Below are 17,418 nucleotides of genomic sequence, written 5' to 3'. Positions count from 1 at the left end.
ACCCAACACCAGTGTGGAAAATTGTTTCTTTGACCTGGACAGGGCGCTTCAGGTGAAAGAAACTTTGTAAGGACAGAGCTGGCTCCAGCAGTGGCCCCAAGCTCTGTGCCACCGCAGCTCACACTGACACATCTCCAAAAAGGAAGCTGACAAAGCACAGCCTGAACAGGGCTACAGCCAGATGGGGATCCAGCTGTAAGCACCACAGATGCCCCCTGCATTGAAGCTGTGCCCTGTAACAGGCCAGTAAGGATAACAGAGGATTGAAGCATGGCTCTTGCTCAACTATGGACAACTCTCCAGTGGCCAACTTGCTTGAAAACATCTGTTCACTGGCCCACCTTCCTCCATCAAACAGCAGCTGCTGTTTTTTTCTGATTCACATTTTATTCTTACAATATACAGACTCTTCTAAGAGATGAAAAAGTCAATAGATTTCATCAGCTCCCTTCAGCTGGACAGTCAGAGCATCATGGAGAATATGCCAAGGGATGCAGCCTTAAAATTCCATTTCATCTCAGCAGCAGCATCTATGATCCATGGAGCCACAGTAGTACACCTGTATGGATGGTTCATGGTTACAGACCCAGGGGCAATGCCTGCACCTCCCCAGCACTGCCCCAGCAGTATTGGGCCCAAAGGACAAGAGGTTCTGTTCTAAGCATTAAGTGCCCTGTGAAAGAAGTCTATAGGCACCTATGTGAGCACTGGGGAGTTACAGATCCCAGGTGGGAACAGCTTGGATGCTAAGGAACAAGCACAGCCCTCATCCTGCTCAGTGCAGGTAGGACAGCTATAGAAACGTGATACCACGGGAGCACGGGGCCCTAACTTACATGCAGAGCATAATTTTAATGGACAGGACAAACAAAAGGCAGCAGTCAAAGGGAAAAAAATTAAAAGCAAGGAACCTAGGCTCTCAAAGTCATCACACCCGCCATGCCCACAGGGATGGGATGTCACTGGTAAAGTCCTCACACCGCCTCATCCCTGCAGAGGTGAGCCAGGAGATAATTAGTCACTACAAAGCCACCCTCCATGTGAAACTTCTCCTGTGTATGGCACTGAGAGCCCTTCACCTCAGCAGCACCCATACACCCACAGTGGAGGGGTGCACACAGCTCCTTGAGTGCTGGAGGACAGCTCTGTAGGTCCCAACCAGCCACTCCAGTACTCCTCACTCACAAAGCCGGCACTGCTTTGGTGCATGAAGTTATCTGTCATAGCTTGAGAAAGAATAACGTAGCAGCAGCCTGTGAAAATTGGCTGCGTTCTGTTCTAAACTTATGAGAGAGATGGTGTGTTATGGATGCTGGGCCCATGCCTTCATTTGGCAAAAAGGCCCCCAGAGGCCAGAACCAGCCCTGCGCTGCTCAGCAGAGGGCAGTCCACCTGGTGTGGGCAGGGAGCATTTCCAGGGGCCCATCCAACACAAAGCAAGGAGCCCTACCAGTCATCCACACAGGTATCTGCTGTATGGGGAAGCACTGAAGCCTCTTTCATTCAGGAGCAGTTAAAGCCTCCCCAAGTTTCCAGCAGATTTAAGCGGGAGCAATTTTTCACGGATGCCCAAAGCACCGCACACACCTTTCAAGCAGCTCTCACACTCCATCCCTGCAGGGAGCTCTTGCTCCATAACCTTCCCTAATGCCATATGATGAAAAGCATCCCAGTGAGGGGCAGAGCAAGAACCCCCCACATCCCAACCAAGACCTACACTATCAGAATGCAAAGCAACACAACCAAACACCCCGCTGCCTTGAAGCTGGGCCAATCTCACACTAATCCAAAGCGCTTCAGTTAATCTTTTGTTTCAAAAATTAACTCGTAAGGACCTGTAAGTCAGAATTTCTACAAATGAAAGATTCTGGTGCCGAGCTGAGGTGCTCACAGCTTTTTACATGTGGGGGTCGACTGAAATCACTGATCCCCTTGAGGAGTCAAAGTAACGTTACTTTTATCTATGGTGGGCTCGATTCCCCATCATACCACTTATTAACCTTCATGGCACAGCAATCACAACCACCAGCTCTGCCGAAGGGGAAACTCAAGTGGAAATCCCCAGCAGGATCTGCAGACCTGAGCTCTGATTCATTTCCCCACACCTGCCACAGCCTGCAGTGATCGGCCCAGCCCTATCAAAGGCTTTTGCTGGTGGTTACACGGACACTAGGGTGACTTGCACCAAACTGCTTAGAGATGCCTCTTAAAACACAGAGGAGAACCAACGGGAGCCCTTTTTAATCGACTGTACCAGAAAGTGTTTCCAACACGGAAAATCCCAGGAGTGGCAGTCAGCAGGAAAAAGAAACACTGAGGCTGCAGAGCAAGAATGTCAGCATCCCAGCCTGCAGCCTCTGCTCAGCATTACTGCGAGCCATTCAGCCAACCAGGGAGACAGCCTGGTTTCCACCTCAACTGTTTTAATTTTGCATTATTTTAACTTGCATTTTCCTGACCTGACTGAAACACACACTGGATGATCAGCTCTCGTAAGTGTTTACCCTTACCAGGTATGCCATAACCTTGTTGGAGAAGGAGAGGCTCTTATAGTCAATTGAAATTAAAAATAATAAACATTTTTTCCTTCCGAGGCATTCAACCCCTTTGCTGCGCATGTAATCAGAGCAGTCCCTGTGCTCACAGCACTTGGTTACATGAGGGTTGCTGGTGATTCACAGCAGGGCTAAGGTCTTACCTGAGGCTGCAGTAATGCCCTCAAGCAGGGACAACTGAGCTGCACTTTCTTTGGGAAGACATGGATAGATGGTGGCAGAGGAATGTAAGAAGTGGGCATTCGTGATATTTGTCAAGGGAGAAAGCAATCTGGGGTTCTGGCACCTGGAAAAGCTTTTCAAATGCAATGGCTATTTGGCAAAAGGAGTGACTGAACCTCCTGAATCTGATCTGTGAAGCTTGAATTTTGGTGTGGGGCTGTGCCAAACCATCCATGTCCCCACACAAAGCACCTGCTTCCAAGAAGGCTCCCATTTTCAAAGAAGTCCCAGAGAGGCTGTGGATGCTCCACCCCTGGAGGTGTTTAAGGCAACGCTGGATGGGGCCCTGGGCAATCCGGTCAAGTACTTCATCTAGTGGCTGGCAGCCCTGCCTGTGCCAGAGCCTAGGAACTTGATGATCCTTGAGTATCCAATCCAAGCCATTCTATGATTCTACAAAACAAAAGTAAGCAGATCTCAAAAGGACAGACACATGAGATGGAAGAGTCTGCATGAAAAGCAGTACTACGACACTTAGCATGAGGACGTATAAAAGCAAGCAAATCCATATTTATTTCCAGGGCACCTCCCACATTTTGAACTCCAGTAGACACTGTTAACATAAAAGATACAAAAAGAGCAGCAGTGATAGGGGCACCCAAAGTCAAAACTTAGGCCAAGCCTCTTCAGCCCAAGATTCTGATTAGAAGAGCCTTCCATTGAGGCCTGCAGGAGAACACAGCAACTGCACTATGTGAGCAGAGATCTCACAGTGAGCACACCAAGGGGCACAGAGGGTCAGGATAATGCATCCCAATACAAACCCTCTGCCCGGGCATTTCACCGGCTGAAGATGCTAGGAAAAACACCCTATTATTATTATCAGTTGGGAAAATTTGGCACCAAATTAAAAGTGGAAATGACAGTTCTAGTGCTGTCTCACAGACACGTTCCATACCCCCAGCCTTCAGATCTCTTTCCCCTCTCAATCTGTGAGAGCCTGAATTTATTTATTAGCCTTCCAGACATTGGGCAAGGCTCATCTCTTCATACAGGAAATTGGGAGGAATTCAGATGGCGCTTTATTTAACATTCAGACTCCCCCTATAGGGCTATGCTGCCACACAGCAATGTCACCCCAGGCATTTACTTACAAAAGCTGAGAAAAATAATAAAAGAACAACTGAAAAACCAAACCAGATCCTCTGACAAGAAAAACAGAACTAAAGACAACATTTACCAGGGCACAAGGAGCGTTCACAGTGCGCAGCTGAGCACTCGGAAAGCTGTCCCTGGCTACAGGAACTTCTTTTGAGTAATTAATGAAAGAGCACATTTTTTTTTGAGGGGGAAGGCACAGGGCTAAGGAAACCTTCCAAGCAAGGATCTACATTTGCAATAATGCTGAAAGCTTCCTCCCACGAGTGATGGCATCCACCAGATCTCCACCTTTTACTGTGCAAAGCACTTTCAAATCTGTTCTATCCCATTTAACAGAGTGGTGTCATGACTTGCTGGCCTTGCTCATGTGATCCTTTAAAAGGTGCAGAAATACAGTCACACTTATTGCTCTGAGCACCACAATTTATGTTCTCATTGAGTGGAAGACAACGCAGCTTTTCATTCCATTAAACAGCAGTTTAGAGAGCCAAAAATCCAACTATTTGGGGAAAAAAGGAGGTGTGCTGAGATGCTCCAGAGCATATGGCAACCTCTGGGGGCACCATGACACAGTACTGAGAGCAGGAGTTCATTGCCACCACCAACCCCATCACCACCCAGTTTGTCTCCAACAACACACCTGGTTTGGGGGCACACCCCCCCAGTGATGGTCTGCAATGGAGAAGGAACAACCCTAACATCACCCATCTCCCTCTTGGATGTTTTCACCTTTATTTCTGAGTGCCTACTCTGCATCAGCCCTTTAAATCAGCTGCTTCCTAACATTTTATTTCCAGGAATTAATTCCCATACTGATGTTTCAGAACAATTAGAAAGCGCCTTCCAGCAGCTTTCAGATTTACTAGCACAGACACAGAGAAGTAGCTTGGTTTTCGCTCATCTCTACCTGCTGGTAGGAGGGAGCACACACGCATCCTCCGCTTGCAAAACAAAGCCACACACTACATCCACTTGGGAAGACACTGAATGAATTTACAACTCATGAAAAACGCTCTCCAAGCACCTAACAGTCACTCAGCAGAGTCAGCTGTACCAGTAAGAGCCTTCCTCTTCCACGGCCCAACGCCAGGCCAGAACTAACCAGGAGAATGTAGAGACATACAGCAGCGGGGGGAGGCCAGTGAGCAGCCCCACAACTCTCAGTCATGCTCTGCTCCATGGGGATCTGCCCACAGCACACACTGCTCTCTGCAGTGCGGAGCAGGGTGAGATGGTGTGCTCCCTCTCGGCTCTCTGCAACTTTTCCTGCAAACTGAGCAAACAAAATGAACACAGAAATATCATTGCGGCTCCTGAAATGTATTAACAATGAGAGCAAGGGCTGCTGAAAGAGAAAGCGGGGACTGAACGTATTAACAAAAGCCCACAACACACTGGCTGTGACTAAAGCTAGGGCCTGAAAGACTTCTTTGTTACCCGGTCAATGCAAGCCTATTCAGCAGCCCAATATATAGCAGAAAGAAAGTAAGGGTGGGAGGAAGAAGGGTACTGTCTCTTCAGGGGACGATTCCTCAGCTGCCAGGCTGCGAGGGGAGCAAGCTGCTCCAACACAGTGAGCTCTGAGCAGCCCAGCACCACCCGCTCACCAGCAGGGCTGCAGGAGCTCGAGGTGGGTCCTGGCGTGCCGTGCAGCCCATCGTGCACCCTCTGCTGCTCAGGGAGCTGCAGAAAAGGCTCTGCAGGAAGAAACCAGCGCACGCTGCCTGGCAAACCCTGTCTTTCTGCACCAACTGATGCCGCTGCACTGAAGCGTGCGCATGCTTCGCTTCTAGGGACTCCACAGCTATTTTTGGAGTTGGCCAACAGGCAAGAAATTTCTCTATAAAAACAAGCAAATTAATTTCACTGCCTTTAAGGCAAGGGCTTAACTGCAATCGCAGCAATAATTTCTGCGAGAGCAGCTTGTAAAGATAAAACTTCTTTTCCCCGTGCCATAGCTGAACTGAAAGGGAGAGAAACTCCGCGGTTACCCCGGTTTTAATTAAATTTGATTGATAGCCCATTACGTGAGCACGCACAAAGCCACAGTTTGCACAGGATGCTGTTTCCTTTCAGGTTTTTCAATACAGAAAGGACTCCCGTTCTCAACTGCTACGATAAAGATCTTTTTGGAAGCACCAATCTGTTGGAGCGCTGCGAAGCGGGGAGGGCCTCATTAAGGGCAGCGCAGTGCCGCGTACATCCCCGTGCTCCGGGCACAAACCCCTCTTTGTTTCTTTGCAGGTGGAGAGGGACGTAATGTGGGGAAGAGGAACTCAAAGAAAAAGCTTCCGAAGCAAAACCTCTCATGCTGCACGCAGTACCTGTGGCTGCTCAGAGCGGGGTTTTCCAGTGTGCTCTTATGTCACCTCTTCATTTTCCCTTTTTTAACTCCTGTGTGCTCCACACACAGCTCCAGCAGCAACTTCAATCGAACCCCTTCACTGCAAAGCTGTACTGCTGCCAGCACAGACACACGAGCACCAGGAAGGTCCACACGGCAGCACGCTCTGCCTTCAGGTGAATCTCCATGTATTTGTTCCACCTATTTCGGTTTCGTACAGCCCAGAATCATAGAATCGCTAAGGTTGGAAAAGACCCGCAGGATCATCCAGTCCAACCACAATACCAACTGGAGCCAACACGCTTTTTGAGCTGCAGTAACGAAACGCCAGCATTCAGGTATCAAACAGGATGAGGACAGAGGCTGCAGGGCAGCATTCTGTGTACAGCCCAGACAGGGCAGCAGGGACAAACAGCACAGCGAGGAGGTGTGAGTCAAGCAAGCCTCTTCAAAGCATGGTCAGTAACGGTTTCCTGCTTTTACATCCCTTGCTTTTACTGAACTGTGAACCGTAAAGGGCACAGAGCTTTTAACCACCTCATTCATCCTGACTCAGTCATGCTTCGCAGCTGTCTGAGCCCACTCTGAGATGGGAAGTTGTGCTGTCTCCCAGTGCCACTCAAGGCAGCACGGACACTGTGCAGACACCCCTCTCCAGGATGGGAACAGGATCTCACTCCAATTCCAGCTGATGGTTAAAGAATTCTTCACTTCGGAGCACTGTGCTTCAGCCTTACTCTGCCCACGGAGACGTGGATGTTCCTAAGGGGAAGCTGATATTACCACTAGACAAGTTATGTTACCACAGAGCATCTGCCAGGCAAGCGTGCTGCCCTTTGCTATTTGTGAGGCAACCAGTCCTGGGTCAGCACAAGGACCATTTTGCTGCACTTCCCATATTCTTAAAGGGAATTTCCCAAGTCCAAGCTCTCTCTGCAGGCTCAGGGCATACCAGCAAAGCAAGGAAGCTCCTCTCCAGCACTCTGGACTCACCAACCTCCCATACAGCCATGCCAGAGCCACTGCAGGGCTGGAGCAGCTCCATGCTGTCACCGGGCAGTCAGCTCAGTGCACCCCAGAGTGACAGTACAGATAACCTGAGGAGCAGCACACAGAGATCCCTGCCTAGACATTCACTGGATCCCAGGAGCAACAGTCAGTTGTAACTCCATTATTCAAATCTTCATTAAATCTAGCACTGATATTTCTTAACATGTCTCAAGTGACTACTTGAAGGCTAATCTCTCAAAGCCTTCATTCGGGGTAGAGAAGATTCTTCTGTAGCTTTAACACACCAAGGAGCAGGTAGAACATGAAAACTATTATCCACGAAACTTGTTCTTTCCAGAAATACTTGGCAAAGCACTGGATTTTTTTTTTTTTTTTCCCTGCTTCATATAAACACAATGTAAAATGAAGTTGTAACAGTCTCAAAATGCCCTCTGGCATCTAAAAATGAACCAGGCTGGAAGGCAAGAAACCACCACGCACAAGGCATTCCTCAGCATGGTGCAGCAAGAGAAGGCCCTCTGCATACTGCTAACTGCATTTATCTTTGCAATTAGCTACAACAGAAGGAGAAAAAAAAAAAACCAAACACACTGCCTGGAAGAGAGAGCTATCTTAGCAGTGCTTTCCTCTCCAAGGCCCTTCTAGACCGGCTTCTGGCTACCAAGCGTTTGGTAACCACTAAGTTGTATTTATGGATGGGTTGAACAGGGAGATTGCATGCTGGCACCAAACCTCCCCCAGGCACACACACCAGAGCTGACTGCACACTGGAAACTGCCCGAGACGATGAAGGTGAAGAGGCTGCTAAAATAAGGCTACCAAAGTAAGGCTCCACCTGCTGCTCAGCCCCAGCTGATAACTACAGCCTCCACCGAGCTAACCACACCCCCAGCTCCACCGGCACGAAAACCATCAGATTCCTCCCTGAACAGCTTCAGTAGAGCAATTCTTGCTTACAGCATTCAGATGAGACTGAATGGTAGGGGTGGGAGAAAGAAATATGGGCAGAGAAAAGTTTCCTGGATCACTTAATCAAAGAGACTGACTGCATCCAGCCATGGGGAAGGTGGAAATGCAGGCAGCCCATTGCTCCCAGTGAGCACGGAGGAGCCAAGTGAAGAAACCATCACTTGGGAGAGTACGATGGAAGGGAAGAAAGAAATCTTTCATAGGAAATAAGCACTTAGACAGAAGGTTCACACCCACAGAAGTCCTGAGCAGCAGCCAAGCACGAGCTGGTGTGACACAGGCCAATGTGGCACAAAGCAGCATCAGAGCCAGCGTGTGAGGAACACCATGGCTCCCCTGGGACAGCTCTACCACCACAGCCAGCAGCCTGCCAGCAAGAACAGGTCAGGATTGTTTGCTCCATGTTTTGCCTTTTTTTTTCCCCCCTCCTTCAGAACAGTTACTTAATGCACACAGAGTTATTTCTATACTGCATTCTTATGCAGACACACAGCTAACTGAGAACACTGGAGGTCAAGCAGAGAAAGCAGAGGGCCAGGTGATAGCCAGGTGAGCAGCAGGCTCTGCTCATCCCATATCAAAGCACAGCAGGGACTGGGGCATTAAGGGCAATACCAGGCTGCATAGAAAGATACAACATTGTGCTTTTCCAGTGGGAGATTATTAGATACCCCAGGAGAAAAAGAAAACAAAACCAAAAACCCCACCTCTTCAGTTTCAGCAGATCAACCCTCCCTTGGCCAAACTGCTGCTCAGCCCACCAGCTTACAGACTACTACAACCTTCAGTGTCAGAAGCAACCTGCCTTCCCAGCACCAAACTCAACAAGGGAAGCCATCCATCTCCAGCTCCCCTCCAGCAGAGCAATTATCTGCATCTGGGGCATGTTGTTGCAAGATCAAGAGGGGAAAAAAGCTCCCAAGCCAGACTTGAGCACTGCAGCAGCACTCATCTGCAGCTATTTTCACCTGTAAGCACAGACTTCAGCATTGTTTGCTGTCATTTACTAAAACACAGCTTGCCCATTTTTACCCTCCTAGGCATTTCATTCACACAGAACTGCCCCAGCCCACCCATTGCCTCCCTCGTGCCCTACAAATGCAGACCAGCTGCTAAGGCCACTGCATAGACATGCCTCTTTGCTCTACAGGGACGGCCATTGGGACTCACCAGCCTCACAGTGTGCCCCACTCACCAAGCTGTGCTTCCTACCACATCTCTAATTCTTCACACTGCAAGTTCACGGGAAAACGTAACACCCTGTTGGTCAGTCTGTCAGGAACCATCGTGATGACAGCAGTGTCATCATCCAGACTGATTGTCCTCCCAAGAACTCCCCAAGTATGTTTCTTGTGAGCAGGAACGTGCATTTCAACTCCCAGTTTTCTAACACCTTGCCAATTCCCCTTCGGAATCTTTATTTCAGTAGTTTATCAAAATGAAATGAAACTGTAAGAATCCTCTTGCCATGTACAGAGCTTATGACTTCACTCAGGATCAAATCCCAGGTCAGACAAAAGGCAATCTTGGAAGCACAGCTGGGACGGCAGAGTGATGCCTCACACCCCACTGCAGAACCACAGCACAGAGCAGCCCAGCTGGACAAGGAGCTCCAGGCCTCTGCGATCCAACGCTCTGCATGTCCACTTCTTCACACACAAGCTCTCAGTAATGTGCTTTCTGCACATCTCCATAGGGTGCTTGACAAGAAAGAGCCATAGCAGCAATACATTTATCCCAGCTGAATCTGAAGGAGAGTAGAAGAGAGTTCCATGGCATTTCTCACGTACAAAGCGAGTTTTGCAGTGGCCCCACGTGGCTACCAAGGAAGAGTTCCACACACACAACTGTTGTGTGAAGCAGCTCTGCTGTGACACTCTGCTCCAAAGTGATGCGCAGCATGAGGCAGCGAAGATGCATGGACAGGATGTGCTGCCCCACAGAAGGAAGCTCAGGACCCATCTGCCTGCCAGGACCTCTTCTGCCTGCTCAGATCTCTCTGCATGCAGGAGACATCAAAACAAACACCCAGGTGCAGGGAGGAGAAGAAGAAAAGGGTTTGCTTCCATCCAGTAGCACTGAGCTTTGTGCACTTTAGAATAGGAAGGGACCAAAGCAAACACTCCAGGCTGTCCATGGTGCAGAGTCGAGAGGAGCCGGGCAGTCACACGTTGCTCCTCCAGCCAGCAGCAAGTTCCAAAGGCATCCCAGCACCATCCAGCAGGCAGCAGCCCTGGCACTGCTCCTCCTGCCCCACAGCTGCGGATGTTCAGAGGTCCTACACCCCGATGGCAGATCCTGGGGCTGTGTTACAAGCAGGACAAAGTTATATGACACATTGTTCCATCAAACCACGCTTCTGCTTCTTCCTGTGCAATGCAGAAACATCTGCGGCCTACCCCCAGCAAGCATGACGGATCTCTGATGTCCTCTATTCATCAACAAAAGCACATCACACTGAGGATGGAGCTAGCTCTTAAGGAAGAGCAGCCCAAGCTCCTCCTCTCAGGAAGCACTTCAACCTTCTCCTGAAAGCAGAGCTCAGCCGGCTGCCCCAAGCCCTTCCCAGGAGACCTCAGCACATTTTTGCTCAACCATGACAATGCCAACTCCTCAATGGAGACAGAGAGCCACCCAGCACAGAGGGAGGCAGCCCTACGCTGCCAGCAGAGCTCCACTTCCTTCGTCAGGTGCTCCCCAGGCTAACACCCATCTGCAATGACCCACAACCTGGTAATTCAGGCTCCTGCACCTCTCCTCACCATAACCCTCATTAAGGCACACACACTTTACTAGAAAGCTTTCGCTGATTATTCCCACCGCTGACATCCACAGGACATTCAATAAGACATTCTGGACAGAGGTCTCCACCATAAAATTCACATGTTTTTAGTCCGCCAGGATCGGAATTTGGTGACAGCACAATTCATTCACTTATTTAATGATCTTAATGTCAGCCTGAGTGGATAAAGCGTGCTTTGGCTTCAGCGAGAGATGGGGATGGTGCCAAGCGCCGGCAGCAATCGTTTCTGATAGGCCTGACGCACCAGGTGCCACTGCCCTGCAGCACAGCTGGATCCCACGTTCTGGGGGCAGAACGGGAATCCTGCACAGCCAAACTCAGTGTGCAAACTCAGAACCAAACACTTAAAAATGAAGCAGTTCGGTTGTGCAGGTGGACTTCTGTGTTGTTGTTGGTTTTTTTTTTTAATTAAGAAAAGGGTTTTGGAAGTGTAATAAATACAATTAAGCTGAGCAGTTTAAGCTCACAGAGCATCCTGCAAGATTACACTTGGCAATATTTGTGTATCAATGAAAACTGCAACTTCTTTCCTTTCGAATGCAGACATAAAGGCACTTGGAAATCTACCTTAAAACACCTTCACTGAAGGAAACACACAGCCTGAGTTGCAGACAGGTTGACAGGTGAATTATTTGCATTTTACAGCTCCAGAATACAAAACATAGAGCCCGGAAGAGTAAAGCATTTGAAGACAGACCATTCAGTAACTAGTATTCGTATTTGTGTCAGCACTGGAAGAAGAGGTGCCACAAACTGAAGCTCACCATACATTCCACAGCAAGCCGAATGCCTCAGCAGCTCAGCAAGCACAGCCAGGAGCACATCCTAACCAACCTTATAAGGCCAAAATGGGCATCAATCAGCCGCTCCCAAAACTGCTATCCCAGCACACTTCAGAGCCTGACACCATGAATTTCACATGAGAAGTCACAACTAACATGCTTTATGCACTTCTTGATTTCAGCCTTTGCCTTCCCCCCGATAAATGGCCCAGATTACCCCCAGCCATTGCACCCTGCCAAGTTCCCTTGCAAACACAACATGCGTCCCGTGTCTGCCCCACGTACCGGCTGCATGCTGCCAGACAAGGTGCCCACTGTCACACCTGTGGGCACAAACGCTCTTCTTAATACAGACATTTCCTTTCTCGAGGAAGTTAGAATCATAGAATGGCCTGGGTTGAAAAGCACCATAACAATCATCTCATTTCAACCCCCCTGCTATGTGCAGAGCTGCAAGCAGGATTGCTAAAACACCTCCCTCCCCAACCCTTGCAGGCAGTCTCCCTTCTCAGCCTGAAAGGACAGGAGACTTCCATCATTTTTCTTTTCCATTAAAAGGACAAAATAAGCCCAGAAAAACACCATTCTCCAGACACAGCAACTTCTCTGACTTCATAATAATGAGTAAAAGAGGGAAATCTTCTTCAGGCTGCTGTTAGCACAGCCGTAGCACAAGTTCAAATGGATTTCCAGAAGCCACCAGGAGCACGGGCATTTAAATCAAGCTCCTGGTAATTCAGTAACTCGCACATCATCGCTCTCAGGTGTAAATCAAACCAAAACAAAAACAAACAGGGAATCATTATTTGGCAACCTGAGAGAGTACCAGCACAACATGTAGCAGCTTCCATCTCACAAATGCTTTCAGCCCAGGAAAACCTGCATTATTTAAGATGTTCAACTGCACGAGCTCTTCTCGCTTCTCTTCGACGCTTCCCCATTGGTTTCAGAGGACGCTCCTGGCACGGGGCAAGGATCAAAGATGTGTTTCTCTGTCGAGATATGCAGTTTAGAAGCCACTTTGCTTTTTCTTGGGCTTGTTTAGAGCTCTAGAAGTACATCAGCTCACACCCAGATAAAGGACACTGTACGGCAAACAGGTATACAGATTGTAAGGTAAATAGGTATACAGGTATTGGACCAGAAAGATTATCACGTTACAAAGGAGTAACGAAATAAAGAGCTTACCCATATCCTGGGCTCAAAGAAGGGCTCCAAGAGGAGTGATCTCCAGATAGAGATCCTTCCTCCTTGGGAGTCAGCCCTTAAATGGGGTCTAGAAGAGGTGCAGCCAGGGTCCACCCCTTCCGGTCACTCAGGTGAAATTGCCATCACCTGTGCCCCTGCAGCTGACTCAGCACTCGCCTCAGGTGGTCAATCAGAGGTTCAGGCCATGATTCAACAGTTCCCATACAGACACACAGAGGTCTTACAACCAACAGCAGAAATGTATTACTTTGGTGGTGGGGTTGACTTAGATCTGGCACAACCTAGGGAAGCCTTGGGGCCTCACTCTGCGTAGGAAAGCAGTCTGTTTCTGGCCATCTCAGATGACCGAAGAGCAAAACAGAGGTAAAAACAACTTTTAAGGTACAATAAGCATAAAGAACATGTAATTTTCCTTTCAGGAAGGAAGAAAGCGCTGTCCCATTAACCCAGTTACGTGCCCGGCAGCAATCTGACTCAAGTCCCATCAGCAACAGTGTGCCATCACCTGCTATGAGGAGAGAGCATGCTCCAGGACACCTCCCAGAGTCACAGAACACAACACAAGGATAACATGTACCCAAAAATATCACTAGCCTAAAAGCTCATTCTGCTCTCCTTCCTTTGATCTTTTTTTTTTTTTTTTTTTTAAAGAACCCATCCTATTTTCTCCTTCCAGCTGTCCCACATCATCATTTCCTATTTGGGAGGCAAAACCAAGTCCACAGCCCAGGAGAAGTTCTTGGAAATACCTCAAAGGGCAAACATGGAACGGTGAGAAGTTACACCAACCTTCAGAATGGGAAAACAAGCTCCTGAGCTCACCCAGAGAGCAGTACCTCGAGCCCCGCAGCAAATGCCAGCACCTTCCTGCTTATCCACTCCAGAAAAGCCTGTGCAATTACAAGCAGACATCCAGTCACAGATGCAGCTTCCCATTAAAGAAACGCCTGTAAAGCAGTGATACTACCCACCTCTAATTCCTTGGAGTGAAAATTCCAGCAACTCTAATCATATTAGAGGATTTACGCACAACTAAACTTGACAGTTGACTAGCCCTGAAAATGCTGGATTAGGGAGAAAAAGAAAATATAGGTTATCTCTAAAGAGAGGCCTTCACTGCTAACTCTTACCATGAAACAAAACCAGAGCAAATGCACCAGCTCCACGCAGCTCAGCACGAGCTGCTGACATGAAAGAGCCTTTGAGGCCCAACACAGCAACAGACAAAGCCCGCATACACAGATGGGCATCCCACTTCCCAACACTGAGGAGGGCACTTCGTTCTTCTACGTCTCCCACCACTCCCCAACCAACTTCTTACCATGGATAAATATAAAACCCGCATTCCGAAATCAGTACTATACATCAAAATATATATACCTGCAAGTAAAGCGACCTTGTCCTGCAGACTCCTGCCAGAGAACACACGCCAGCATGTCTCCAGACACGAGAAGAAAACAAGCTGTTGCAAATCCCATTTTTGGAAGAATGGCTTTCTCTAAGACATTTCACCACAAAATCTTGTAAAGCCAGTAAAGTGACACATCTGCGCTATAACATGATTAGCTTTTGTCATTAAATAAATTAAAGCTATTTCTGCTCGAAAGAACTCTGAGATGTGCCAAGGCTGGGGAATATCAGCATGGGAGACAGACGAGGTCTAGAAGCACTTAATTTTTGGCAGTGCACTCACGCCCTGTGCCTGCTCCTCCTCTGCAGAGCAGTTCCTCCACTTGCTGTGTTTTCAGAGGATGCTCTCCTACCACATGCCCTCCTAAGAACGAAGATGGGTCAATGGTTGGACTATGGGTTGATGGTTGGACTAGATGATCATAGTGGTCTCCTCCAATCTTAACAACTCTATGGCCTTCAAGGCTTCAGCTTTGTTTAAAACTGAAACATTTCTCAGGCAACGCAGCTGCCCCTGTGTCCCTTCGCTCAGCCAAGGTTTCAGAAAGCTCCTGAGCTCAAGGCTCATACTGCCAATAGGAAGTGAGGCCCTGAGCTCACCTCAGTCCTCCCCTCCTACCCACTTCTCTCCTTTTACAACCAGCACTCCAAACACTCTTTATCCCAAAGCTCCAGTTGTATCACCAACACATCCCATCCGCATCCCATGTTCCTATGGCTCTCCTCCACTTCTGCACACATCTCCTAACAGAGCCACCGCAGGAGCGGCTGCTGGAAGGGGCTGAGCACAGCCAGCCAGGGCACCTTGCAGGAACAGAAGCACATGTTGAGCTACTCAGGAATACCTGCAAAACCAGAGCTTCCATGCACACAAACGTACTGCACACACACAGAGACAACAAATCCACGGATGCCAACCCTTCCTTTCTGCTTCTCAGAAATGGAATCGAAGTGGGAGGGCTGTAAGGAAAGAGACAGACTTTTAAACAACAGCTCCAAGCGTGGCACACACCAATCTGTTTGCCCTCCATAGCGCAGTATATGCTTGTGTCTGAGCTGGGAAGACACTGGTGACCTAATTATATTGATCCACCACATTTATTCACAGCATGAGGACTTTCTGAAGAGCAAATGGTTGTAACACACAAAAAAAATACCTTCGGAAGTGCATAAGGGAGAGCATGGAGGGGAGGGAAGAAGCGCTGTGCATTGAACACATAGCAAGTTACGAACACGAAGGGCTGCAGGGAGCGGGCAGCCCGCAGTGCACCTCCTTGGCTCTGCGCTTTACGGAGGAAGCCTTGCTGCACAACAACCTGCACGCAAACCTGCTCCCCAAGGACAGCCTGAGGGCCAAGCAAAGATGGACAGATCTAAGGTGACGTTTGATAAAAGCATCCCCTAAGTGTCATTTCACAGCAACACAGACCCACCCCATCTGTCCCACGTAGGGCTGGGGCTGCAGGGCTCACACTGACAGCCTGGGACACCACTCCCACCTGCAGCCAGGCCTGGCCACCACTAAAGCCACGACACTGGCCTAACTTACTCCTACATAGAAAACGGCATTTCTTGAAGCTGCTGTGCTACAGCAGTGTACCAAAGCATGGTTGTGTCTTGCAGCAGCCCCGCTGACTTCCCATCCAGCATGTAACAGAACAGAACTCCTATCTCTCCATCGCTCTTCTCCTTGTCCATCACCCTGCAGCTTTGCTTTCCTTCAAGAAATCTTTTTAAAACCTCATCCCCCCCAAGTTTTTCTTTCCACTCATTACTCACTGCCTACAAATACACATAAAGTAAGAAAATCTCTTTCCCCGCACAGCTTTCTCCCCCCCGATTCTACTTTTCCCATCATACATACAGCCCTTTAATTCCATGTGACGCTGAAACCACATGCTTCCAAAGACACAAAGTTCACCACGTGCAAACAGCTGTAGTTTAAAAAGCCCAAGCCAGCGCCTCTATCTACCTACAGACACATATCCTTCATTTGTGGTGGAACAATGGCTCATATCAGCCAACAGCCCCCCCACTGCAGTTCAGACAAGCAGAGCCTGGCTGTGTGCTGTGCAGAACTGCACCTCCAGTTCGTCTGCCACTCGACAGTGGCACCAAAACAGAAAAAAAAAAACAACAAACTGAGCTAAAAATAAGGCTGAACTCAGATGACCCTCTGCACTTCAGTAAAGCTCCAGTGAACTATGCTCCCGAAGCCTCACTTTGGAGCAGCACTGATAAAAAGGTAACAGCTTTTGTTTACCACCTGGAAGCACACACAACTTTCAGCCCAGGGAAAAGCAGTCGCAGGGTGGGACGCGGCTCACCAGGAAGGCACCAGCTTTGTGTCTGTGACAAGGGCAGGTTACAGAAAGGTTCAGAAGTGCTACTGCTATCCCACCTATGGCACTCTGTCTTCTGTCCACCCAACACTCCCTGTGTCTCTCGCTTTGAGGACGTGCCTTCTCCCCATGCTCCTTCCCAAAGGCCTCAGAGGGAAGCTGGGCCTCTTCCCCCCCCTACACACACTGACAAAGCTTACTCCAAGACCGTGTTCTCCAGCCCTGCCCATGACAGACCACCATCAAGCTCAGAGAAGCATCCAAACCCCTCCGCAGCTCTTTGGGTGATGAGTAGAGGTGCGTGCTTTGGGAAAGCAGCATGCTCCCAGTCCCAGGAACCCAACAGCACCCACCATGCTGCGAAGGCCCCTCCAGAGCAGCCATAACACCTGCACCCAAACCGAGCAGCTCCCCGAGCAGCGCCTTTGCTCACCGAATGCTGCTGACGGCAGTAACAGCAGCGCTGCACTGCTATCCCCACGAAAGCCCACGGTGGGATCCCAGCAGCACGCTGGAAGCAGAGCACGGCCCTCCAGCACAGTCTCACTCCTTCCTGGCTCTCACCTGACCCAAACACTCCGTAGCGCCAGCAGCCCCGTGACTTCAGCAGTGTTATTTGTGGTCAGGCCCGGCCGGAAGCTCACCAAAACAATGGATCTGAACTGATCAC

At 49.1% G+C, this 17,418-nt stretch overlaps 1 protein-coding gene across 33 annotated transcripts in view; it reads right to left on the bottom strand.

Annotated features, from left to right (window-relative positions):
* Positions 1-17,418, bottom strand: part of EIF4G3 (eukaryotic translation initiation factor 4 gamma 3) — a 97,174-nt gene that overhangs the window by 78,435 nt on the left and 1,321 nt on the right. For 3 of the 33 annotated variants that reach the window (XM_046903309.1, XM_025142574.3, XM_015297279.4), the window contains exon 1: positions 17,182-17,328. The exons of 25 other annotated variants lie outside the window; for them this stretch is intronic. The gene's annotated coding sequence lies outside the window, so the exon portion shown is untranslated. Of the gene's footprint in view, positions 1-2,969; positions 17,340-17,418 lie in introns of those variants that run through there. 5 more of the 33 variants (XM_046903311.1, XM_046903312.1, XM_046903313.1 and 2 more) reach the window with 3 other exon arrangements.

The sequence above is a fragment of the Gallus gallus genome, chromosome 21, assembly GCF_016699485.2.
Source record: "Gallus gallus isolate bGalGal1 chromosome 21, bGalGal1.mat.broiler.GRCg7b, whole genome shotgun sequence".
NCBI lineage: Eukaryota > Metazoa > Chordata > Aves > Galliformes > Phasianidae > Gallus > Gallus gallus.
Note: the sequence above shows the minus strand (reverse complement) of the source record. Positions and strands in the feature narration are given on the sequence as shown.